We start from the raw sequence: 26179 nt of genomic DNA, 5'->3' as shown, positions 1-26179 counted from the left end.
GATGTATTTTGATATAAATTTTCTTGTCAGGTTAGGCATTTTAAAAATGCTTTTTTTCTACAAATGACATCAGCTTGGAAATAACCTACAACTTCTCTGGATACAAGAGATTAACGCAGACTCCCGATAGTAGTATTAATCAGACTTTTCACTTCTGTTATGCATACACTTGGCAGTACAAAAAAAGTGAAAAAATATTTGAACTACAAGAAAAAATAGCAGGTTACATGTGACAAAGAGTCTTAAATTATAATTTTAAATAGAATGCATTAAACTCCTGAGGGAAAACAGAAAAACTGTAGACCACAAATTCAGCAAAGGAGTTATGTTTTAATTTTAGTATAGTCATTTCCAAAGCCCTTCTTTAACTTGGAAGGATATGCATAGCATTTTTTGCTCTTTAAATCTTGTTTGTGCTGAAAGTAAAATAATGAACACTGGCATCTATTAAAAAATGTAATGTTTACTTTTTTTGAAAAAGTACTGTAGAAAGCGATAACAGAAATTCTAAAGAAAACCCCTGGTTATACCCAAATGTTCCCTTCCCCCTCCAGTCTTGGAACATATTACTCAAGTTGTTTTCCTCTTTTTTATAATTTTTGTATGCATTTTCAGCCTCCTGATTGGAAAAGAAACTGAATACTCTCATGAAATGATGAAAAAAAATGGAGCTTTAATGTTTCAACTTCAAAGAATGAGGAAACAATGGAAAAGGTAGGGAAAAATCTTATCTTCAAGGGATTTCCAAAAAAAACGCTATATCAATCTTGATCAAGAGAGAAACAGGGAGCATTTGGAGTTTTAGGTACATTTCAGTGCCAACATGCTTATTAGTGTTTATATATTGAGTTTATGGTCAACTAGGAATGCCTAAAAGTGCAGAATTAAAAAACATCTGCCACTTGCCAGAACCTTGCCTCCAGAGAAATCTGACATCTGGTATCAAAGTGTTAAGTTACACTTATCCACTTATAATAATAGGTTGTAGAGATTTTTTGATGTTGGAGAAAGAACAATGTATTCCATATAACCATGGAATACAGCCAGTAGAAATGATTTTCAGGGAGATGATATTCATAGACTCATAGAATGGTCTGGGTTGGAAGAGATCTTGAAGACCACCCAGTTCCCCTCTTGCTTTTGGCAGGGACACGTTCCACTAGACCAGATTGCCCAGAGCCCCATCCAGCCTGGCCTTTAACACTTCCAGGGATGAGGAATCCATAGCTTCTCTGTGCACACTGTTACAGTGCCTCATCACCTTCATAGTGAATAATTTCTTCCTTATATTTAATCTAAATCCACTCTCTTTCAGTTTAAAGCAATTTCCCCTAGTCTTAGCACTACACTCCTTGATAAAGCGTTCCTCTCCAGCTTTCTTATGGGCTTATTTTAAGTATTGGAAGGCCACTGTAAGGTTTCCCTGAAGTCTTCTCTTTTCTAGGTTGAACCTCAACTCTCTCAGTCTGTCTTCAAAGAGGAGGTCTCTGATCATCCTCATAGTGGACTCCTTCTTTGCCTCCTCCTTTGGACTTATTCCAAGAGGTCCATGTCCTTTTTATGCTGGGGGCCACCAATCTGGATGTAGTACCCCAGATGGGGTCTTGTGAGAGAGGAATAGAGAGGCGGAATCAACTCAATTGCCCTACTGGTCACTCTTCTTTTGATGCAACTCAGGATACAGTTGGCTGTATCTGACGTGTGCACCTTCAGGTTCCTTAGACAGTCTCAAACTCTATCACTGAGGAACAGCAAGAGATAAATGGAAAAGTGCTGGTCTGTAAGGAAACATGTAAGTTTTTACCAAGTGTGGTTGCCTAAGCAAGAGATGGCTGGTTGCTCTGCAATAATAAGAATTATTTTACATAAGTTTTTAACATGGACTTTTTTCTATAAATAGTAGAGAAATACAGTTCCTGTTAGCTATTGATTCAATCTTACTTTCTTACTGGCCTATTTTAAGACATAATTAATTAGTCTATGGGTGTCCCTGTCTCCAGTGAATGTAGAAGTCTAGATGACTGAGTTTAGCATAGGCATATATGTTTTCTTGGCTCTAGACTTTCTTGGTAGGGATAATGGACAAGCATTCTCAATTCCTTTCTGCGGGGGGTAAAGTTGTTTGTGGTCCAAGTTGTTCCACAACTACCACAGATTTTCTGTCTACAAATGCTCAGTGGGATTTGAGGCAGCTATCACTGAACAATTTTTCATTTTCATTTGCATTGCTTCCCTCTTTTTCTAAGAGAATAAAAGACAAATTTGGTCTTATTGGTGATTTCCATTTGGCAGCTTAAAAAAGACGTCAGGCCATGCTGGAATACACTGTCTTGTGACAGCAGACAGGGATAATACATGAATTATAGCCATGCTTCTTCAGTGTAGTTTGTTGAAGGAGGTACAATAAAGTCTGTTGCATCTGCAAAATGAACTCTCAATGCTTCCAGTGGGGGTTTCCAAGTAACATGCATCTCATAATGGTGTGAGCAATAGCATCCAGATCTCATAGGTACACTCATAGGTTTTACTAGATGTTACCTTTGGACTAAAGTAGAAGGTTGTCACTACTGAATGTCAGAAAAGTCCACAATTGACAGTGAAAGATTCTGGATTCTACCAACCCTTTTTATGTCTGTCTTACTGAGATCAAAGCTCTTCTAGTCAGCTCTGGAAAGTCCATCTTAAGTGATTTCCTTTTCACTCAGTGTAGTCCATCTTCAGTGTCTTCCTTCCTTGGTTTTCTAGAAAGCTAAGCAGCCTTTGCTGATTTCCTTTGATCTGTGTTTGTCCCTGTTCTTTCCATCTACATACTTTACTGGCACTTATGTAAAAGCCTCTCAAATACTGCTAAAGTATTTGAGAGAGAAGAAAGTTCTGTGCTGAAGCTGGCTTGGTGAAAGGATTGCCCACATATTACAATTTTTTCAAAACCAGAATCTTCTTCCTTGCCTGTGAAGGATCACTTTGCAATCCTTCTTCAGATGCTCCTTTCCATATGTTGTGATTTATCTTCTTTCTCACATCTGGGATTTCCACAGTACCTTCTCTTTCCAGGCCCAGCCTTCCTCTTTTCCATCTGGCTATGAAAATAGAATTCCCTCGCTTAGGCAATTCTGCCTTGAAAGTTACCAGTATGTCTTTTCCTCACAAATTTTTAATGGATTCAGTTTTGATGAATTTTCTCACTAAGCAATCCCTCAAGTTGAAAAATACTGCTTTTTCACAATTTAAAAATGGACCTCCCTCTTAGCAAAAGTACCTTTCCAGCTGATAGTTTTTTCAGTATAAATCATCACTTATTATTAAAAAAGCCCCACATTTGAATTGAAAAACTTCTAGTTTCTTGTAATTTTGCCAGTCAGTATAACCAAAAATTTTGCAAGTCAGGCATGTTCCCCCCAAAAAGTCTTTTAGAAATCATTTTTTTCTAGTACATGGCCATGAAGATGCCCCATTTATATTCAAGCACAAGGTTTAGCAGATTAGCCTCTGATACTTAGGTCTGAAAGTTTTCATTTGGATTGCGGGGCTAGATTAATTTGGGAGTGAGATGAATAGTCTGCAACTGTTCTTTTTAACGTTCAGTTACCAGTGTAGGAAGGATTTCCCCTATAGTAATTAGTAATTTGAAAAAAGAGAAAAGTGGCTGAACCACAAAAGCAACTTTTTAATAAAATTTCACTTTAAATGTTAACCAGTCTGTACAATAAGAAAGGGCTTAATCATAAGTAAAGTATCACTGAAAGGCAGCTTAGTTAGTTGGATTGAATTCAGTCTGCCATAGACAAGCATACCACAAATACTTCTGGTATATGAAAGTCTATTTTTAAACTTGATGGTCTTTTGCGTTTTTAATAAGCTGATGGAAGTTCAGTTTCTAAAAAATCAACTTATCCTGTTATTAATGCACAGAAGTTCCCTTCACTACAAAGATATAGGTTTTCTTGTTACACAACGTAGCCAGAGACATGTAAGAACAAATTTGTACTTCTGGCTTATTTAGCTCAATTACCTTTGGATCTCATAGTGATTATTTTTGTCTGTTCATATGCACATTAGCAATGTGAAAATGAAACCATACGCTTGCTTTAATGGCTGGTTAATGTCTGTAGTCTAATCCACTGATAAAGCTATGAAAGGTAGCAGCTTTGTGTGACAAGAAATACAAAATCAAATGAAATGATTTGTTTGGAACTCTTATGGTTAGCAAGTTTTACTGATAAGCTGCAGTTGTCAGTTTCCCCCATTTGAGAGCTGAACTAAAAAATTCCAGCTTGATTTCAACATAGCAGTATAAATACTTTGACTACTGAAAAACTGTAGAATTTTTTCTTTATTCTTGATTAACTCCATGACTAGATTGGACAGGAACACCTACAATTTAAACAATAAAAATTTAGAAAAAACAATTCAGATGCAAAATCAAGCCCTTCAAGCTTAAGAAATGCCAAAACTAAGGTTTTCTGTGATGTGCAAACTTATCACTGAACAAGCCCCTTGTGCACATTTTCTTTGAGGTATTTGGTTTATTCTTAGTTGTTCCAAATTGATCCTTACAAAATGAGAAGCTATTTATGGTATTCTGTTAATATAATTGTGTGGTTCAATACAATGTTTACTTTAATTGTCCTTCCTCGAATGTTGAATGCTAACTCATATGACATTGATTATTCCACAATAATAAATTTATTTACTTCATACTGCAACTTTACAGGTGTAAGACATGTTGGTTTCTTTGTACAAAGAGGAGACTAAAGCACAGAAGGATGTAGGTATATGATATCGATGAGTCTTACGTGTCTACTTCTAGATGCCTGTAGCTTAATTTTTATCAGACACTTGCTATTAGCAATTTTTGGGCTGAAGATATAGCTTTTACTGACTTCAGTTTCCCCTATGAGCTTTTAGCTTTGACCCCAGAGCAGAATGTTAAGCCAAGCATTTAATGAGAAACTCATAATCAGTAGTCACCCTAGAAAATATTTTAAAAGCTTTTCTACTTAGCTGATGAGAGTCTGTGTGACACAGACAACGATAAAATGTAATGTGGTGGGGGTGGATTTCACCTGTTTTGTTCGGAAGACCATCTTGGCTCCAATTTCAGTTACACCTTCCAGCATCAGTGACAAATGAAATAAAGGTATTACAAGTTCTTTCGTCTCAAATCACTGGCTTGTTCCCAGGGATAATTCATGCTGTGTACTGAGAGAGGTAGAAATCCTTATAGCATGTGGTGATATAATTAAGACTGTTACAATGCACTCAAGCAGAGGTGTGGAATTAAGGTCAACAATAACACTTTACTCTTCACATTACTTAATTTTAGTGTGATTAATTTTACAGTAGTCACATTAAAAATATGCAATTATGCATAAGCTTCAAGGTCTTAAAACAAAAGACAAAGAGGGGAAAAAAAGGGAAATTAGGCTCTACAGCAACACAATTATCAGCAGGGTTGCTATCTTTAAATCAATAGCTCATACTTCTGGCATTTGAGATAAAGGAACAGATAATGGCACTCATTCTCTGTGTGGACTGGCAGCGAAGTGAAATTAAAACTTTTATTTGGACAGAAGGTTTCACACATATTCTCTAATATCAGAGAAATCTCATTGGTAATTTGATTCTCTGATGGAGAACCCAGTCTGTTTTAATATACGCTGTTCATTTTGGATTTTTTTTCATTTATCAGTGTTAGGAAGTGTTTGATATTTCTTTGGCTTGTCTTTTGCCTTGTTCCTTGATGCTCCTTCTCTGAGGCAGAGATACTTAGCTCCATGAGTTTCTAGTGTTGGTACATCTCCATGTATGTGTATAATTCTCGTGCACTCAATTTACTCAATATTGCAATATGGATAAAAACATATATTCAGACTTCATTCTGACAATTAGGCCTGATCTTCTACTAATAATATATATTGGAGTCTAAGATGTAACCCTGTCAATGTATTATTCAATTATTCAGTGATCAGTCATCATAGTTCATCAAGTTCCAGCTTATCTGTAGGATGCGTTTACTCTGGGTTTAACTTTTTCTCTCCAGCATTTTGGGTGATAAACTCATTCAAATAAAAGTAGAAAGTTATTTTTTTCCTATAACTGAAGAAGTTTTTTACTGAATTTACACTAGAAATTGTTCAGATTTTCTGCAAAATTTTATAAACAGGCAAAAAGGAGACAGATTTCAGTTAGAAAAATATCTTTAGAAAGATGAGTGACTGGAAACAGACCCTACAATGGAAAAATTGTTATCAGTCTTTCCCAGGGCACCTGAAAACTCTCACCTTCAGTTGAACTTGTTATTACATATTGAATATTTTGACTCAAATATTTTGACTAAAATAGTCTTTAGATACCAAAGATGTGTTATATTAACCATATATTTTTGAGCAATGACTAACTCTTCAGCATATTCAAAGCATATAAAGGCTGCACAAATGTTTATAATCTGATACCCCAACTTCAGGGTCATTATACACCAAACACTATCATATCCTTATAGCTAAACTGGGGAAGTATGGAATGGATAGGTAGTCTACCAGGTGGGTGGAAAACTGGCTGCTGTCAAGAAGGGTCCTTGTCAGGATGGGCAAATGGACTGATGGTCCTCCTGAATTTCAAAAAAAGCACATGCAGAGACCTGGGCCCCATAATTACACCGTGCTGGCAAGCAGGCTGAGGCCTGATGGTAAGAAAGGAGTTCAGGAAAAGACAAGATGAACAGGAGCATGCACCTGCAGGAAAAAGAGCAGCCTAGGCTGTATTAGCAAAAATTATTAGCAGGTTGAGTCAAGTAACTGTGATTATTCCCCGCTGATCAATGTTTGTGCTGGACTGCTGTGACCAGTCTTGGGCTTCTGCAGTACAAGAAAGACATAGATATACTCATGAAAGCTTAGTGAAGGGCAGCTGAGATAATGAGTGAGCTAGAATGCATGCAGTGGAGGCTGAGAGCTGAGTTTGTTCTTTGTTGAGAAAAGACGACTGGGAAATGGGGGATTTTATTGCTGCCTTCAGTTTCTTAATGAGAATGTGTAATGAGAATGGAGCCAGACTCTTCTTGCAGTTGAACAGTGAAGGGATGAGAGCTAAAGGACACAAACAGCAACACAGGAAATTATAATTAGATATTTGATTTTTTTTTCTATAATAAGGTTGCTAATATAGTAGAGAAGGTGGCCAAAAGAGATTGTGGAATCTTCATCCTTGGAGATGTTCATAAGTTAGATAAGCCAGCTGCTCTAAGTTTACCTTGCTTTGAGCAGGAGAATGGACCAGATGATCCTCAGAGGTATCTTGCAAGCTGTATAACACTATAATTCTGGAAAAAAAAATTAAAAAATTGGGAAATTAAAAACTGGGAAAGAAAAATCTTTAGATTAAACTCACCAGTATTTTTTACTTATATCCAGCGATGATACTGAGAATTATGAATTTACAGAACATGCTCATTTATTCATGACAAAGATTTAGGTGATTAAAGTGAGAAACATTCTCATGCTGAACATTTTCTTGTACAAAGCAGTCTACTTATACCATGTGTCAGTCGCTTTTTTTCTGGGTTAGTACACCTTCAATTCACCATTTATTTCACAGTGCTTTTCAAGTATGAGGAAAGTTTTCCAGTCCCAGGCAGATGTTTTGTTTCACTGCCTGTGGACTGTGATCTCTGATCTGTATTTTCCAGTCAGTTAAGCCTGTACTGTCCCAGTGCTGGGACTGGTTTAACTGATGGTAGAGCATCCCAATACAGTCAAGGAGTTAAATTGATTCATAGAATCACAGAATCACAGAATGGCTTGGGTTGGAAGGGATATCAAGGATCATCAAGTTCCAAGCCCCCTGCCAGAGGCAAGGTTGCCAGCCACTAGATCAAGTACTAGATCAAGCTGCCCAGGGCCCCATCCAACCTGGCCTTAAACAGGGATGGGCATCTGCAATCTCTCTGGGCAACCTGTTCCAGCACCTCACCACTCTCTCAGTAAAAAAGTCTCTCCTGAAGTCTAATCTAAATCTCCCTTCCTTTAGTTTAAAACCATTCTCCCTTGCCCTATCACTATCTACCCATGTAAAAAGTTGATTTTCCTCATGTTTATAAATTCTCTTTAAATACTGGAAGGCTGCAATGAGGTCTCTACACAGCCTTCTCTTTTCCAGGCTGAACAAGTCCAGCTTCTTCAGCCTGTCTTAATAGGAGGGGTTCTCCAGCCCTTTTATAATCTTTGTGGCCCTCCTCTGGACCCTCTCCAAAAGATTTTTCCTGTGTGGGGGGTCCCAGACTAGGACGCAGTACTCTGGCTGTGGTATCACGATGGCAGAGTAGAGAGGGACAATCACCTCCCTCGTTCTGCTGGCCACCCCACTTCTGATGGAACCCATTGGCCTTCTGGGCTCTGAACACACACTTCTGGTTCATGATAAGTTTTTCATCAACCAGAACCCCCAACTCCTTCTGGGCGGGGCTGCCCTCAAGGAGTTCTTCTCCCAGTTTGTATGCATATCTAGGATTAACTCAACCCAAGGGCAAAACCTTGCACTTTGCTTTGTTGTACCTCATTAGGTTCACAAGGGCCCAACTTTCAAGTTTATCAAGATCCTTCTGGATGGCATCCCTTCCTTCTCCTGTATCAACTGCACTGCTCAGCTTAGGGTCATCAGCAAAGTTGCTGAGGGACCACTCAGTCTCATCATCTATGTCACTGATAAAGATGTTAAAGAGTACCAGTCCCAAGACAGACCCCTGGGGAACACTGCTCATTACTGGCCTTCACCTGGACATAGAGCCATTGACCAGCCCTCTGGCTGCGACCTTCCAACCAATTCTTTATCTGCTGAGCAGTCCACCCTTCAGATCCATGTTTCTCCAATTCAGAGATGAGGATGTGGTATGGGACCATGTCAAAGGCCTTGCAGAAGTCCAGGTATATTACATCAGTGGCTTTTCCTCTGTCCATTGATGCCGTCACTCCATCATAGAAGGCCACTAGATTGGTCAGGCACGATCTTCCCTTGTTGAAGCCGTGCTGGCTGTCTCGGATCACTCACTAATCCCTCATGTGCCTTTAAATATCTCCCAGGAGGATCTGTTCTATGATCTTCCCAGGCACAGAGGTGTGGCTCACTGTCCTATTGTTCCCTGGATCCTCCTTTCTCCCTTTCTTGTAAATGAGATTCCTCAATTTCCGTTGTAACCTTTTATCCCAGAGACCTGTGAGAACTTACCACAGCTGTTGACTACTTGTGCCAGTTGGCACCCAACCATTGTCAGTGAATCTGCAACTTTATCTCAGTAAACAGCTGAAATTTCTTTGCTATTGTATAATTTCTTGGATGGTATTAACTATTTTACTGCCCTAAATACTGATTCAGTCTTTTCTCTCCAAATAATGTATATGACCATTAGCTTTCCAAACACGCTGGAAAAAGAGGACAGCACAGATATACAATGTAGACTGTGCTCTAATATCACAGTCCCTCCCATAAAAAATAAGCATATTTAATATTGCATAGTAATAGTTGTCATAGAATATGTCCAGGATATAAGGGCAAATCCTTTACTTCTCTCCAGTAGAAATGCCATATACTTCTTGCACAGTACAATGTGTTAAAATCCCATTTCAGAGCATCTGCTGAAGAAGGCATCTTGGGGCCCCAAGAACCTGACTGCCCATTGCTCTTTTCCTAATTTCTTTCTGTTTATGGGCAGGAGATGTTAGTACTATGGTAGTGGTGTTAGATGAAGTCTGTAAGCCTTGTTCTTGTATGGCCAGTCTTGAAGTTCTTAAGATAAAGAAGCACTGCCAGTTCCTGTGGTTGGGATCCACAGGTGATACTAAGAAAGTCAGGGGTTTCTGTTCATACTGGTCGGCTAGTGGCTTTTTACTGGATCTGATTAAGTCTTTCTGTGGCTAATTCTACGGCAAACCATATTTAGCCACAATGTACAGAACAAAAGAGAGCCTGCAAAATTGAAATCTTAAGTTCCTTCAGTGCTTAAGTTTAAATTCTGCTGCAATATTTTGCTTTCCAATTGGGAAAACTGGAGCTTAATATTTCATTTCAGATTGAATTTACCTGACCGGAAACATGACAGTTTGTTGATCTGAGGTCAACGTTTTAAATTCAGATCAGATTGAATTGATGTGGTAACTCCTGGAAGATGCAGCTGTGGAAAAAAAATTGTGCCTTGACTACCTTAGGAAGTGGTGAAAGTGAAATAAGAAATGTTGATCATGTACTTTGTCTATTGTCAACTGTCGGTCCAATTTAAAAACATGGATATTTAAATGTATACACTTTAAAAGGTGCCTTTTTTTTGTGTGTGCATGCATGTGTATGCATTTCCAGGAGAAATATATATTAAATATACTTATATATCAATATGTTCATATATTTATTATACATATATCTTTATATAGGTAATAAAATGCCTTTTTTTTTTCCTCTGGGGAAGCACAGCCAGAGGAGGGTAAAAGATGTCTACAAACAAAATGTCTTTCTACATATTTTGTTGTAGTACATAATGCTTTTATTTCAACACATGGCTAGGCTGTGTCTGAACAGTTAATGTGTGTATGACTGTTACTGAAAGCACTGTGCCACAGGTAGGCACAAGGAGAATTGATGGTGAAACAGTTCAAATATATAGAGGAATCATTTAATGATCATAAGCTTGTGTGCAGAAGAGCCACAAGATGGCAGGAGCACCACACACCAGTTTATTTTCATAGCGTTTTGATTCTATTTTTTCTACTTTTCTTGTACTGCATTGCAATTTACATAGTTTTGATGGTTTTAAAAGCCAATTCAGTTCAACAGCAAGTCACTTTAAAGGTTTTAGGTCTCTTATTATGTATGCCAGAATCCAGAGTAAATGCAGTAGCAACATTAAATTTAAAGTGTTGTGCTAGTGGAAGAATGAACCACTTTTAACATCCAACTCCATAATCGTTTCCTTATTTAGAAAATAAATGTATCTCCATCATATTTTCTGCTGTTTAGGAAATGATTTTTTCTTCTTTGATCAAGTTCATAATGTTAAAAAGTAATAATGGACTGGTAAAACTATCCCAATTTATTCTTCACATTAGAATTCTGAAAAAAAACCCCAAACCCTCAATCTTAAAATGCAAAATCTCTTTAACCAAGTTAACGAGAGAATACTATAGTTTCTGCGCTACTTAAGGAATGTATACCAGATACAATGCTATCAGATTATTACATAGATATAGAGCAGAGACAGTGTATTTGTGCTTTGAAGAAGGGTTGAAATTTGGAAGAGGACCTGCTGGGGCCAGCAGTTTTTACTGCCATTAGGAAATGGGCTCAAATTTGACCATATGATAAGCCTAGAGGATGATTAATTTCCAAGCATTTAGCAGAACTCTGTTAAGAGTTTGGCAGTTTGTTTTGTGAGTCGTCTTGCCTGAACCTGCTCTAATTGCTTCACAGGGTTAAGTAGTGTTTTACATAGGTGGATACATCCAACAACATCCCATAGGGTAAATTGAGCAGAGGGCCTCCAAGGCTCCGTAGGTTGAGATGAATTTTTTTCTGCAGTTTTGGATGATCCCTTTTTTTCTGCTCTGTTCACTGTGTGAGAATGAGGTCCTTCGGAAGGGACAGCATGTGTCCATCATGTTACCACAGTCTGTGCAAAAAGATTACTCAGAGGGTGAAGAGAAGAGCAAAAACTGAAGTGGAGGGAAAACGTGCTCGTGTGGAAGAGGAGGAAATATGACTGTTTTTTTGTGTTAGGATGAGAAAGCAGATAAATTTTAGAGGGGCATGCAGAAGAAAATATATTATAGTGCTTAAAAAAAAGCAGGGGAAAAAAGGCATGAGACATTTGCAAGGGTGGAATGACAATGATAAGTCAAGGTAGGAAGTGTCATTGCAAGTAGCAGCCTAAAGAAGCTTATCTGCCTTGGATGCTAAGGACATTAGTCTCAATTGCAGTGGCCAGAACAGACTTCACAGGAGGTTTTTATTCTCAGTGGGTGAAACTCATTTTATATGCACAAGCAGAGTACCTTAGTGCAGGCTATGAATGTGAGAGGAAGAGTAATTTTTTTCCTTTTAGCAAATGGTGTGTGTAGGCAGGGTCTGCATTTAAGGTCTGACTCTCTTAAAATCCTGTTTTCAGTTTCTTAGAAGATTTTATGGCTTAAAATGTTGAGGGTGAAAATGCCCATGCTGGGTGTCAATTTTTATTTCTGAAACAGATATAGCTACACGGTTAGATCATTTCCCAGAATGTAAATAGGGGGGAAAGTACATTTGCCCTTACAAAAGAGTCCTAAATGTTTCACTGAAAAGAACTAGTGCTTCCATGTTTGGAAGAAAAAACTCTTGTGAGACCTGTTTTTAAATCAGGACATTAACTTCTTTTTATTTATTTATTTATTCTTTAATAAGCCCATGATTGATGAAATTTTAACTGAGAAAATCTCAAAACGCATGTGCTGGTCCAAATACGTACAGGAAGACCTTGTGAGCATGGCTACCTACAACTACTTCTACTTAGTGACTATATAGGTTCATAAGGTTCATAGTTTCTGCTGCTGGCTGGGAAGGAGGTGGCTTCTTTCTCTAAGTGTCCTTCAAGGAAAGATACTGAAGGATCTGGAAATATTGAATGTAAAATATCTCCTCCCTTGTCTTTTCCCCAAGCCATTTGCATATCTCTTCATCCCCCTTCTTCATATTTCTCTTTGGGAGGCTTAACAAAATTTAGTTTGTTTGTATTTCTGAGTCCCTACGATCTAGCTCAAATTAGTCCTTACAGTTTGCAAATTAGGTGATTGTATTAACTGGAAACATCTGAGAAAGCTGTATCAAGAAGGGGGCCGAAAACCTACAATTAGCGTCACTTGCCATGGCAAACACACAAGGATACCAGCTTAACAGAAAATCTTAATTTTCACATTTGTAAACTTTTGGATGCCTCATGCTTGAGACTTTTTGTCAGTTTTCTTGCACTTCCAAGAGATCTGCATGTACAAAATATTGGTGTCATTGTCTGCTAATATCTATTTATCTAGTGATCTAGTTATCTCTTGGCAGGAATAAAATCTATTCTAATACAAATCCACAGCTTTATATTTCTTTGTTAAGTGGAAAATGTAAGTAGTAATTTTACCAGCAGAGAAAATCTATTTGAAGGTTTTTTTTTCTCAATGGCAGTCTCTTCCTGATTTTTTTTATTTTCTTTAATACAATGTAAGATGATAAAGTACACAGCTACCCAGTGGAACCATAATCCATTTTAGCTGTTCAAACAACATCATGCTATCAAAGGACTTATGATTTTAGAGCCTTTTCACTGTGTGGTACTGGACTTGCTTCAGCAATATATTTTGTGTGTCATTCAAATCCATTTTATACTCATTGACTATTATAATTACATATTATTTACTGTAAGTATTGCATGTGATCATCTATAATTTGTATTGTTGCATGTATTTAACATGTTTTACAGCCAATACATAGATAACTGCAAAAGAAAAGGCAAAATTTTCCCTCCTCCCTTCTGTTCCCCTCTCAATCCCTGATCCTCTCTTAAGCGTTTCAAAAGCATAAACAATTTGGAAATTGGAGGATTGGCCTTTTTTGCCTTCATAAAATGAAGGCTCCTGTTTGTGAAACCCATTGTACCACATGGCTCTTGGTTGAACTTCCAAAGGTATTTATACAGTGTGGTTGCTGCAGGCATCAGCAACTGTGTTTTTTTTCTGTAAGTGGCCTAGAAAGAATCCAATTAGAAACAAGGATATCTGTGAGCATTTGTTGTTTTACTAATCATTTGGAGGAAGAAAGAGATAGTGTATAGTATTATTGCCTGCAGTGTAGTCATAATCTCAAAATGCATACAAAAACTATATACCACTAACTGTAGAATGGAATTATTTCCATCATTAAATAGGATAATGCACAGGCATTATTCTTTCAGGTCCTCCCCTATGCATGCTTTATCATGTCATGCGTTGATAAGAGTTCAGAACTGCAATATATATATTTTTTTGGTGTATGAAGAATTTGAAATCATTTATTTGAGTTTAATTTTTTGAAAGATGACAGTCTTTTCCTGACTTTTGACAGAACGTAGAGAAGTAAATACTGAACTACAAAATAAAGCCTCCTCTCTGTACATTCTCAACTCTTATTTTTCTATTCTTTGGACTTCTGTGCCAAAGACAAGATTTTTTTTCTATCATCTTTGCATATGAAATCAGATGAAGGTATTTGTGAAAATAATAGGATAGTTGGTGAGGCAAAATTCAATCATTTTATGGAATTTGAAGAAGGCAATACAACTGTGGTGTCTTACTACTGGAGAAAATTTCAAGAAAAAGTGGATCCACCTGTAACCTGTCACACCTAGACTACTTTCCCACAGCACTCACTTTCTCCTTAACATTTTTTCCATGTGAGGAATGGAAGACTAGCCTGCACACATCTTCTGCACTCAGCATCCCCATTGTATTACCCTGGGAAAACAGTCTGGCAGAACCAGTCTGTAATGTAGTTGAAATGCCATTACTATCTTAACTGAGTAAGCAATGATTATGCTGAGGAGACAAACTGTTTCAGCTAACAGTGACATTGTTAATTTTTAAATAATCTCTAAAATACATTTTATTTTTTCCAAAGAAAACAAATACTTTGTTATTTGCAATTAAGAATCTGTTCACATTATTAAAATGTACTGATGGGTAATAGAAGCTACAGTTTTATTTATGCTTGATCTTTTAAAAAAAAAGATTAAAGATTTCATGACACGCTATTAAGAAAATTAGCCTGTTTGCTAAGTAAACTAAATGAAATCTATATGAATGATCTTTGCAGTTACAACTAAATATTAGACACCAACTCATTTATTTTACCTTTGCTGCCTAACTTGCAAAACAAATGCAAAAACTGCTTTTGCTACATATTCATCAGAACACTTCTTTCATTATCTGCATAATCTTCCAATCTGTATTGTCAGCAATAAATATCAGGGTGACTGATAACAAACCAGCTTACCCTTTAACTTTCATTGAAAAAGTAGAAAATACATTTCAGTCATTAGCTGAACTCAATCATGATAATGATGAAAAGTAATTATGTAATAAAAAGTACTGTTGATATAAATCATTACATGGATTGACATACTTTTTCAAGTAAAGCAGGTAACAGAGAAACAAGATCTTACCATTAATATTAAGAAGCGTGCATTTTCCTTGTTAGGAAAATATAAGATGTGTGGTGTACAAGATCCATGAAGCATATCTAAAAGAATAAAATATTCAGTTTTGTTGGGAAATAGTATCACTGCATTAGTCCGGAGTACAGCTGGATTGAAGTATGAATTTATTGAGTTGTAAAGATATTGTCATAACCTCCGTCTGTCCCACAAAACCCTATGCAACAAATACAATGAAAATTCATAGTCCTGGAAGATTCAGTAACCTAAAACCCTTGGCAGTAACATTAATGATGCTGTGATTCATTTGAAATGTAATGTTCTGATGTAAATGTTTTTTACATTTTAAGCATTAGTTCAGGGTAGTCATTCTGACAGTGTAGTTGTGTGTACCCTCGAGAGAGCTGTAAGGCCCCATCCCTGTCATTGTGGTTGGAGTGTCCCATGGAAATTCACACAGTACGTCAGAAAGCAGATGGTGTGGGCAGTCAGATGTGCAACTCTGAGAGTGCTCTCAGTGTGACTGTTGCACAGTAGAGCTGATGCAGCCCTTGAATTCAGCAGTAATAAATTAAGAAGTGGTGGCAATACACCTGAAGTACAGTAGAGATTGCTAATAATGACCTAATTTGCTACTGTTGTACATAATGTACATAATTTGGGACATTCCATTTAAATTTTATTAATTTACTGCTATATAAAGACAGCAATGTTCTTAACATTTACTCCTCTACAGATATTTGTCTCTATCAAAATTAAATATTATAATTAAATAACAATTATCCATTGTGTCCCTCAGAAAGAGTGAAGAGCATCCCCAAGTCATCTTGCTTAATAGCTGTTTCCACATGGCTCCCTGTGTACTTTGCTTTGTACCAGTCTATAATATGCTGCAGAGCTAAAATTAATTATGCAGAAAATTGTTCATGTCCCTGTTCTGATGTGACGTAAGAAAAAATACATGAGCTTGTAGACTGATGGTGCTCCAGCAAAAATACCATTTCTTAGTAAGAAAATCACCTAACTGTTCTAAGAGGCATTATTCAAACTGAGTGAGACTGGTGAACAATGACAGTTCTGAGCTGTACTGCACAGTGTTTTATTACATTATAAATTCTTGATGTAGTGACATCAATATTCATCTTCTCTAGTACAGTATAGAAGTCATTGCAATTATGAACAAAACCTTCCGCAAGTGACTTTTGTACTGGATTGTACATTTAAAAAATCAATATTAACAATTTAAATGAAAAATGCTAAATTAAAGGGGTTGTTGTTAATGCAATATAATAAAATCTTTCAAAATGTGACATTCCTTTCTTTTTATTTCTGCTCACAGAGGAATAAGGCAATGGCATTATAAAGAAAATGTTACTTCAAGAGCCTCATATGCCACTGTTATTTCAGATGCTCATTTTCAGACCCCTGTGGAGTTTGACTGAATTAGTTGCTTAGAAATATCAGTTATCTGCTTCTTGCTTCAAACTTGGTTATTCTTCATGAAGAAACTTTTTTTACATGAGTACTGTTTACAGCACCTTGAAAGAATCTAGGCTCAAATAATGAGAAATATGTAAAAAAATGAAGATGAGTAATGTTAATGGTATTCATTATCACAATTAATTGTAGTCAGCACTGCAAGAAGGAAAGAATGAACACCAAAATCTGTCTAGGTCTTCCAAGGTCACAGACAAACCTAGAAATTTTACTGGTGCCTTGGACTGACTATTTTGAATGAGTTTATGTGAGCTCTAAAACAAGACAGAGGAATAGTTGTGGTAAATTACATGACTCTATAACAAGGCATAAGAGTGATGAGGAAAACCAGTAAGTCGTTGTTACTCTATAGACTCGAGGCAAAAGGTAGGCTGATTCATTCTCTGAAAAGTTGTAAAATGCATCCGTCACTGATTTTTATGCTGGACTCTTAAAAGGCCAGGGTACATTATCCTGACTATCTCTTGCCCAGTAATTTATTCTCATCTAATGGCCTTTAAGAACAAGAGATTCTGGCTGACAGTTCTGAAAAAGCAATGGAAATTTCCAAGCTGCTTTGATTCGGTTAATGGTAAAAGAATTTTCAGGATAGAGAGACCACAGAGATATTAATCTTCAAAGTAAGTAACACACACCTTGCACACAACGTGATCTCATCTGTGGATCACATGGTGTGCATGCTTGGTGTTGTGTGTGTTTGTAAATAGCTGTTGTCCAATGGATTTTATCTAGTCTTAGGCAGAAATATTTCCATTATTTAGATATAATATATGACATAGTTTAGTGATATCAAAGACTGTAGAAGGCACAGAAGAAAATGAACCATTTTCTTATGGTGATACACATTCCTCCAAAATGTGTATGCAGTGTGAATCTGTGTTATTTGTGCATTTCCAAAGAGCAGAAACATATCACTTATCAATTTTCTGTCCCTTAAACAAAACGTTTTGTTATGATAACCTCTGAAGAAAGTGTCTAAAATAAGAATTCATGACCAAGGAGTGTGAAAAAAAACCCACAAACCAAACAACCCACTTTCCCCTTATACAGCAGCAGAGTAGGGCTCAAGAGTATGTATAACTAATTTACGGTAAAAACTATCAAACACATTAATATCAAATATTTTTAAGTCTGTTTAAAGCACAAAACTTAAATTCTGAAGAAATTTATAAGGAATTAAGCTATACAGACAAGGAATTCAAGCAACTGTGGCATCTCCCTGTAAATTTTCCAGTCCTTGGAGAAAATTTAGCACCTTGTCTGAAAAGTACTTCTTTTGCCATTGTCTGGCTACCATTACACCATTACTGAAATAAGTACATCATCTTTTAGACATGTTTCACCAAAGCTGAAGGTCTGGGAGTCTGATTGCTGATTGCAACAGTCTGAACATAATTTACTTTCATCTAGTAAGTACTCTGAAGCTTTTGTACTGTTTTCCTTTCCCTTATTCTTGTAGAAATCTTTGCCAGCTCAGTCAAGGTGAGACAGGTCAGAGCAGCTGGCTTAGCTAGGAAACCATATTGTGGAAAACTTGCAGGACTTGCACAGTCCTTAATGAGCTTCACATAACCCATTGATAAGTGCCTGCTATTGTGCGTGTTCCACAGAAGACACATATCTTCTCATGTGTGTTACAGACCTAGATTATGAGCTTCTATCATTTTAACTCTGGAGCTCCTGAGTGAGTAGGCTGCTTCTCTGTAATTCTGCTGATACTGGCTTTTGGAAGAAGGTTTAACTTGTAACATTTAATTTTGGTGACTCTTGGATGAAGATATCTCCTCCCAGCTCCTCGGTAGCAATGCTGGCATTCTTCATTCTTCCTGCCCTTATCAGCCTTAGGAAAACAGATCAGCAACGTCTTCGCTATTTTTCTGGAGTAGTGGTGGAGATGAAGAGAAAATCAACATATTCACAGCAGTGTTCCTTTGTTTTTCTGTAAAAAAAGATTTCTGCGATATGTTCATGCTAGAGATGCTCTTGAGTACATCAGGCACCGACTGGTGTGTAAGATGCTTAATACTCATCATGAATGGTTAAATATCAAGAGAGAAATTTATAGAGGTTCCTCCTTCTTGATTAGATCCCTGATTTTTAGAGATCCTAGATCACAGAATCATTATGTGACAGTTACTATTTCTTCCAAATAGCGTAATTAGTAGTTAGTATTATTTAGAGATGAGGAGAGAGAATACAACCAGCATCGTGGTGCTGACTGCAAGGAAGTCAAATTCTTTCTAACAAAATCCAAATAAATTTGAAAGCATTTATTTAGACACTTGGCCGTGCAGTGCTAGTTGCTTAGATTGAATTCTGATGCGATATTTCTCTTTTTTCAGTCTATGGTTTTAAAGGGACATTAAGATTTCTGATACCTTTACAGTATCTGATCTTGGAGTAACCCACTATGTTCTTTGAAGACTAGGAAAAGACTGATGGTTTCATGCAGAAAATGGTAATTCCCATGATTTTAATGAGTGTTTAGAGTCCTCATCAAATTTTTTTCTATGAGCCGCCTCCAAGCTGAGCTCCAGCAATATTAATTCCTTTTCCATTCTGTGAATAGAAATCACTGAGTTGCTTACAATCTGTGAATAGAAGTTTATCTTCATCTTTATTTTAACTGAACTGATTTGTTAAGTTTTCATTTAATAAACATTTGAAATTGTCATGCAGCTTGAATATGGCAGTAAATTAAAATGATTGTTACTCCCTACTTAAAGTCATTCTCCTTTTGAACCACTTTAAGTGATGTTTAGCAAATTAGATCAGATAATTAATGGCCTTCAGGAATTATTAGGGGCAAAATTATTTCCTACTGTGACTCAATGAGTTCAGTAACATTATGCTGGAGATTAATTTTGCTCTTTCAGGTTATAATATTGAGTGTCCAAAAACGAAAACAGTAGCAAAATCCCATACTGATGACACATTCATGAATACTTGAGCTCTTACAACAACAGCCTTGCAGTCAGATATTTCTTAGCTGAATGTGGGATGGTGATATGACGTAATGCTGTTATATAATATGATTAATAAATGTATTTATTTATGCTTTTACCTTAAAAAGATATAAAAAAAACATAACTAGGGAAGTAAGCATATGACCTCTTATCATTGTCTGGTCAAACAGAAAACTAGATATGGTTATCTCTTTTCCAAGCTTACCCCTGTAAGCTTAAAATGCATATAATGTAAACTTCAGGCAATGCTGTCATCCTAAGTGTAGTTTTGCTTGCAGTTTCTCTGCATGTTTCCTTTGCTAATACAGCTCAGCAAACTGCAAATGTACATGCAACCTGTCTACTGGCAACTGTGGTGGCTGTATCAGTACTATTAATGATATCGATACTAGTGCATTTATTAGTTCAGGATTTTTTCCACCAAAGATTGCAGAAAGTTTTCCACAAGGAAAGATTGTTATAAGTGATTACACTCAAGCTTGAGATTTTACTGTGAAATGTGTGCCTGTGTGTATATTCAACGCCTTTTCTGGGAGGTGAGATAACTAAATTGGACAAACAGGTTTGGTGCCTCTGTAATGCAGCCATTTAGTGTTTGAGGTTTCAACGTGCTGACTTCAAAGAACAATTTATATGAAGTGAGCTTACTTATAGCTCTTTTGTAAGGAATTTTTGTTATTTGCTAAATCAGGATGTGGAGATTCACAGTCAGTGAATCTGGAGGGAAGGTCTACATGTAGGTGGTTGCTCCTCATTTTCCTGCTTGTTTAGGGATGGTGTCCTTTGGGTCTGAGGCTGTGTGAGTGGTGGGAAGGAGAAATAAAAGAGCGGTGGAAAGAGGGAGAAAATGGGAATGGAAGATTTGAAGCCCAACTGGGAGATTTTAGTGTGAAATTTGAGGACTGATTATTTCAACAACTAATGAAATCTAGCAAAGACCTGGAATAAAACAGAGGAGAAAGACCTTCCATAAACACAAGTCCAAACATGTGCAAGGCATGACTATGCTTAATTTCCCATAAGTGCTGTTCAAGACTAATTTTGCAAGAAATGCTAGTATCTTCCAAACTGGGAAGACAGGGTCTGCATTTGTTTCAAGATATTAGCACTTCTTTAATGGCAGATTGGTATCACATTTGGCAGATTAGATACACTCTACTGTACCCCTGGTATCCAAGCTCTGCTGTAATCAAAGACACATGGGACTTTGGCATGTGTAATATTATTAATAAAAGCACTGTTTGCATTTTAAAAAGCCATACCTTTGATTTAACTGAGATACTTAAACTGACCTATGTTATGCTCTTCTGCTGCTGTATTTGCATAGTAGACATTATAAACATCTTAATTTAATGAGAATATTACGCTAATTGAAGCTAGTACCTTGAGGTGCTGAAGCAGCAGATGTACACTTGCTAACAATGAAAACACAGAATCTCTGGCAAACAAAATACAATCCATCATAAACAACACAAGAGCCTAAAGAAAGGCAATAATTTAAATGGAATGGAATATGCTTCCCTGATGTGTCACTTTCAATCGCACAGTGGCTCATTTAGAACACAAATTTCCCTCAAGGCTTCTGCAGTTAGTAAGACTTGCTGACTATTCATACGCTGGTAGTGTCCATTCCCTCTTCTCTTCAGAGGGTATTTAAGTGGATAGTGTTTGTTAATGTTAACAGAAAAGCTCTGGATTACTTAAAAAAGAAATGTATTCCAAAAAGTTGTGTTGTTATTTTTGACACAGAATATCCACCCATAACTAGTGTCCTACTGGCCACAATTGGATAAGAAAACTGTATATTTATAAAAAGATGTGCTAATTTCAACTGAAAAATGAATCTGATCTACAAGCGAGTCTCCAGGAATGCAAGTAATAATTCAGTATTTTTGTGCTGGAAAAATTAGGATATGCTGAAAATGCTTGTGTTGTGCTTCACAACACCATAGCATTTGTAATTTGCTCTGCAAGGAAAGACCTGAATAAAAGGTCTGATTCTGAAAAGCTCCATCTTTGGATTTTTCTAGAATGAAAGGTTAGGTTTCTGATTTCTGGAAGCTTTCTGTGCAGAAGTAGGAAATGTGCCTACGGCTCTAAAAATTGCCTTGCTTCTAGCTGTAGGGGAAGGATCTAGGAAGATCTGAGACCTTGGCTCACATTGGATTTACTGGTATCACTAGAATTTTAGCTTTAATTAGAGCAGAGCTATAAATACTGAAAAATCCTGTCTTCAGATTCTTAGGATCTGAGATAGTTAACTGTTATCTAAAAAGTTTGGATTCACAGAATCATAGAATACTCTGAGTTGTAAAAAACCCACAATGGTCACTGAGTCCAACTCCAGGCTCTACACAGAACCACCCGAAATCAAACTCTATGTCTTAGAGTGTTGTCCAAATGTTTCTTGAACTCCACAGCTCAGGGCCATGCCCACTGCCCTGGGGATCCTGTTCCATGCCCACAGACCTCTGGTGCAGAACCTTTCCCTGACCCCCACCTGATTCCTCAATTTTTTAAAAAATACAGATGCAGAATATGAACTTCCACTGTTTTCCAGTTCAACACTCTATCTGAAGTGCAGAATGGGCCTAAAATATTATATTTGTGGAGAATTCTTTTTTGGATGTATTTTGTATCCAAGCTGCCTGGCAGTAACTGGTTAGAGATCACTCTCACACTATTATGATCAGAGGAATTAAATGAAGTGCCCTCATATAGCTATTCCCAAAAGCCTGTTCCCATCTTCCTCCAGCTTCAAGACTTGTGCTTTTGTCTCCCTGGCCTAAAGACATTGTGGAACCAATCACGCTGCCTGTGCACCCAACAGCTCCATCTGTACACATCACAGGATAAGAAAGCGGAAACCCTAGTAAGAAGATGCCTACCCTACTATGGTACAATTGATCTTTGCCTCTCTTTCACTCACTGTTATTTGTTCTTATATACATAGCATACCAAGACAGTATATGGGAGATAAAACATCTCTCCCAGCTTTCCCATGGCCGATTATTTTCCTTATAAAACATTCTCCCTTGCACTGCTATGTTAGTCCTCCTAGGTTCCTGAAAATGCCTACTGACTTTTCCCCTTGAGAATAGTTACAATTATATAGCACCTAACTTAAGTATCACCCTGCAATTTTAGACAAAGGCCCACTGGAGACTAAACATTAAAATGTACTAGTCAGCATGACATAAACTCCCAGGTATTTATAGTTGGAGACAGCAAGCAGAATGAATGAAAGCCTTTGTACTTGGCTCTAATTCTGCATAATTTACTCAAGGCAAACTCCTGAACTTAAAGGGGGTACTCTTAGGTCAACAATGATAAATAATGGTAGTGTTTGGAGAACACTTAGTGCTAATTAAAGCTGAAGTACTATAATTAGTTTATTTGCTTATTTCTGGAACCTTTTGTGGTTTAGACATTGATTTTATACATACAGAGATGGTTTAAACAAGAATATCAGTGGTTTTATGTTCTCTGAAGACCTTCCACTGAACCATGCAATAATATATAGCACAATCAGAGAGACGGGACCAAAATAGCAGCATCTTAAAAGCACTTTTTTTTCATTTGTCTTGGAAGTTGGTTTCAAGGCATTTGCTATGGAATGATGTTAATTCTGTGTTTTTTTAAAAAGCTAGGAAAGTGCCTTAGCAAAATTTTTTACCAACTGTGTAATTTCCTTTTTTTCTTTTGCATCATTTTTTATTTGTGAATAATTTCTATGCCACTACTGTTAATGCTTCCATTTTATTGGACTGCAGTGCAAATATTAGAAAATGTAACAAAATCAGCTAAGCTTCAAGTTGGACAATTATGTGACAGTTTTATTCATTCAATCACTCTCAAAAATAATTGTTGACCTGTTCTGCTTTTCCTCTGAAACAAGCTTCCTTCTGTTGTTTTTAATTTCAGCATATGATTTATCTGAAATTAAAATGAAGAAAGTAATATCTTCTTAGAAACTGAAATATCAAAGGCAAGCCTGGAATATGTATATTCAATATTCATCAAGTTTTATAAGCACTGAGGAATCCACTTAGTCTCGAGAAATGAGTATAGAGCTTCTTTAAAAATTTTTTAAAAATAGGGTAAGGCAATTCTTCTTGGCTTCCTGGAAATATTTAATTCCCACATGACAAGGGTTTAAGAAATGTGATAAATATCATAGTGCTTCAAACACTGAAGTGTCCTTCTAGAGGCACTTGTGCTTGAACCATCATCCATGATACTTCACTCCTTACTAAAAGGTGTCTTAGGCACTTAAGTGATGGATTTCTTAAAGTACACAAAAACATTTAGTGAGTTTCTTGGACAATCTCCGTATCATGTGGGGACGAGCAAAGCATTTCACTACAAAACCCTAAACAACCGGCCAGTAAAAATCTACCAGCTCACCTTCCCCAGACACAGAGACAAATTGGATAGCTCTTAAATCCCACACGTGCCTTAAGGTTTCAGTCTTAAGATGAAGCTTTTGTATCAAACTCTCTTGAACCTCTGAGGCCTTTTCTTTTTTTCTTTCTACCAAGTCAGTGAGTAGTTTTGTTCACTTTTTCTCCTTCAAGGTATGCCTGATGAGGCTGTTACAAACTGCTCATGCAGGAGAATTGCTTGATGAATAGAGCATAAATGCAGTACGTAAGAAAATACAGTTTGGTTCCTCTCCTTGCCTAGGGGGAATTAAAATTCAGATGTCTCCCTAGAAATGCAGTTACAGCAATAACTGTCCATTCCTTTTATTGTTGTTTTGACTCAGTACAGGAAATAAAGATTTCTTGGGCCACAAGGAGAGGAAAAGAGTAGGTATAATTTTTGCAGTATTCTTTCTCCTAGGGCAAACTTAACTAGAGTGCTGTACTTTGGTGAGATCTCTGCAGAGATTTGGATGTGATGGGTGGGATGTGCCCCAGTACAACATCAGTCTGTTACCCACTGATGAAAGTGCTCTCCTGGCTGCTGGGAATCTTCAAAGAGCAACAGAATATTGTTCTGCTGCACAAGTGCTCTGACCATCGAGCACGTGAATAACAATTACCATTACAAAATAAATGGGTAAGTAGCAACTGCATCTTCTAATGTATCTATCTGTGTGTGTTGGTGTGCATGAGGAATTTTTAAGGAATCATAAGGTGGGGAGTGCTCGGCTTTTGGATTGCAGTTGGGAATAAGTACATATACGGAAACTGCACTTTCAGGTCCATAGGGAACCATTAACGTGCACTGAGTTAAGCTGCTTCTGCAGGAAGTAGTAATTGAGTGAGGATTTTCAGGATTGTCATTTTAAGGTAGTTAAACTCTGTCAAAGTTTCTCTTTCCATGATGTTTCTGTATCTGTGGGAATGCAGCTCTGTTGAGTGGTTCTTGGATCTGACACAATTAACTGTGCCTCTACTACTTTGTAAAGTTTTGCTTGCTGCTAGATCTCCTGTTACTTTAAACTTATTTGATGAATGCATGATGTGCTCAAGACTTACTAGCCTCTATAATTTTTTTGCCTTCCAAATTAGACATACTGTTAATAGGAAGAATTTTTGCTATTCCAAGTGATTCTGATTGTGACTTAATGAGTTGATCACCTTTCTACTGATTACTTTTGCATTTAAGAATTCCCTGCATGTGAAAAAAAAAGAAAAAACACCACCTCCTAATTCTCTTAATTAGAGCATATTACTTTATTCTTTAACACAGATGTAAAATATATAATCCAAAATGTTTTATTTGTGATTATGAATAAAATTTACTGTGATGCATAGAATCAAAGTTTGTTCTCCAGGCAGAATATCCAGCATCTCTTTTACTTTGTTTATGCTTTAATTACTCACATGGCTTCTGCTTGTTATGGTGAACCCAGGCTGAAGCAGAGGAAAAGTGTGATTAGGAAGGAGGAGCAAACAGAAACCACCATGCCTTGACTACAACCCCTTCTGAGCCACCCTTTGCCTCACTGAAGGGACAGACTGCAACTTGAGGTGGTAACAAGAAGGGTATGGAGGTGTTTGGGATGTAACGGAGCAGGGGAAGAGGGGTGGAAATATATTTTCTCCAAATGCATTAACATTTTTTTCATTTTGTTTTTGTTTCTTGACACTTGAGTCATTAAAAAAATATTATTTTAATTGGCAGTTAATTAAGCTAATTTCCCCAGGTTGAGTATGCTTTGCCAGTGATGGTGATTGGTACATGATCTTCACGTCTTCATCTTGACCGATGGGCTTTCTTGCTCTTGTTCATAAGAGTCACCTCCAGTTTGCTCCCTTAGAGGTGCCTGACATGTAACAAGCAGCATCTATACTTACAGTTATCATAAGATGTTCATATCATATTGCATTGTAAGAGTGATGAAGTCCACAGTTCTGTTACTGTTCATCTAGAAGTTTGTCAGTGTCTTGCTCCCAGTACCTTCTAGATGTCTCAGTAACTCTGCGTTCTTCAGTGCTCCATATTCCCACGCAGAGCTCTGAAATTCACTCAACACATCTTATTTGGTCTTGCTTTAGGTTTATGCATCTCTTATTTA

At 37.0% G+C, this 26179-nt stretch overlaps 1 long non-coding RNA gene across 1 annotated transcript; it reads left to right on the top strand.

Annotated features, from left to right (window-relative positions):
- On the top strand, nt 623-25689 carry LOC110392889. The gene is made up of 3 exons (XR_002434682.1): nt 623-714; nt 24496-24714; nt 25514-25689. It is a non-coding gene; the product is annotated as an uncharacterized LOC110392889 (long non-coding RNA).

The sequence above is a fragment of the Numida meleagris genome, chromosome 1, assembly GCF_002078875.1.
Source record: "Numida meleagris isolate 19003 breed g44 Domestic line chromosome 1, NumMel1.0, whole genome shotgun sequence".
Lineage (NCBI taxonomy): Eukaryota > Metazoa > Chordata > Aves > Galliformes > Numididae > Numida > Numida meleagris.
Note: the sequence above shows the minus strand (reverse complement) of the source record. Positions and strands in the feature narration are given on the sequence as shown.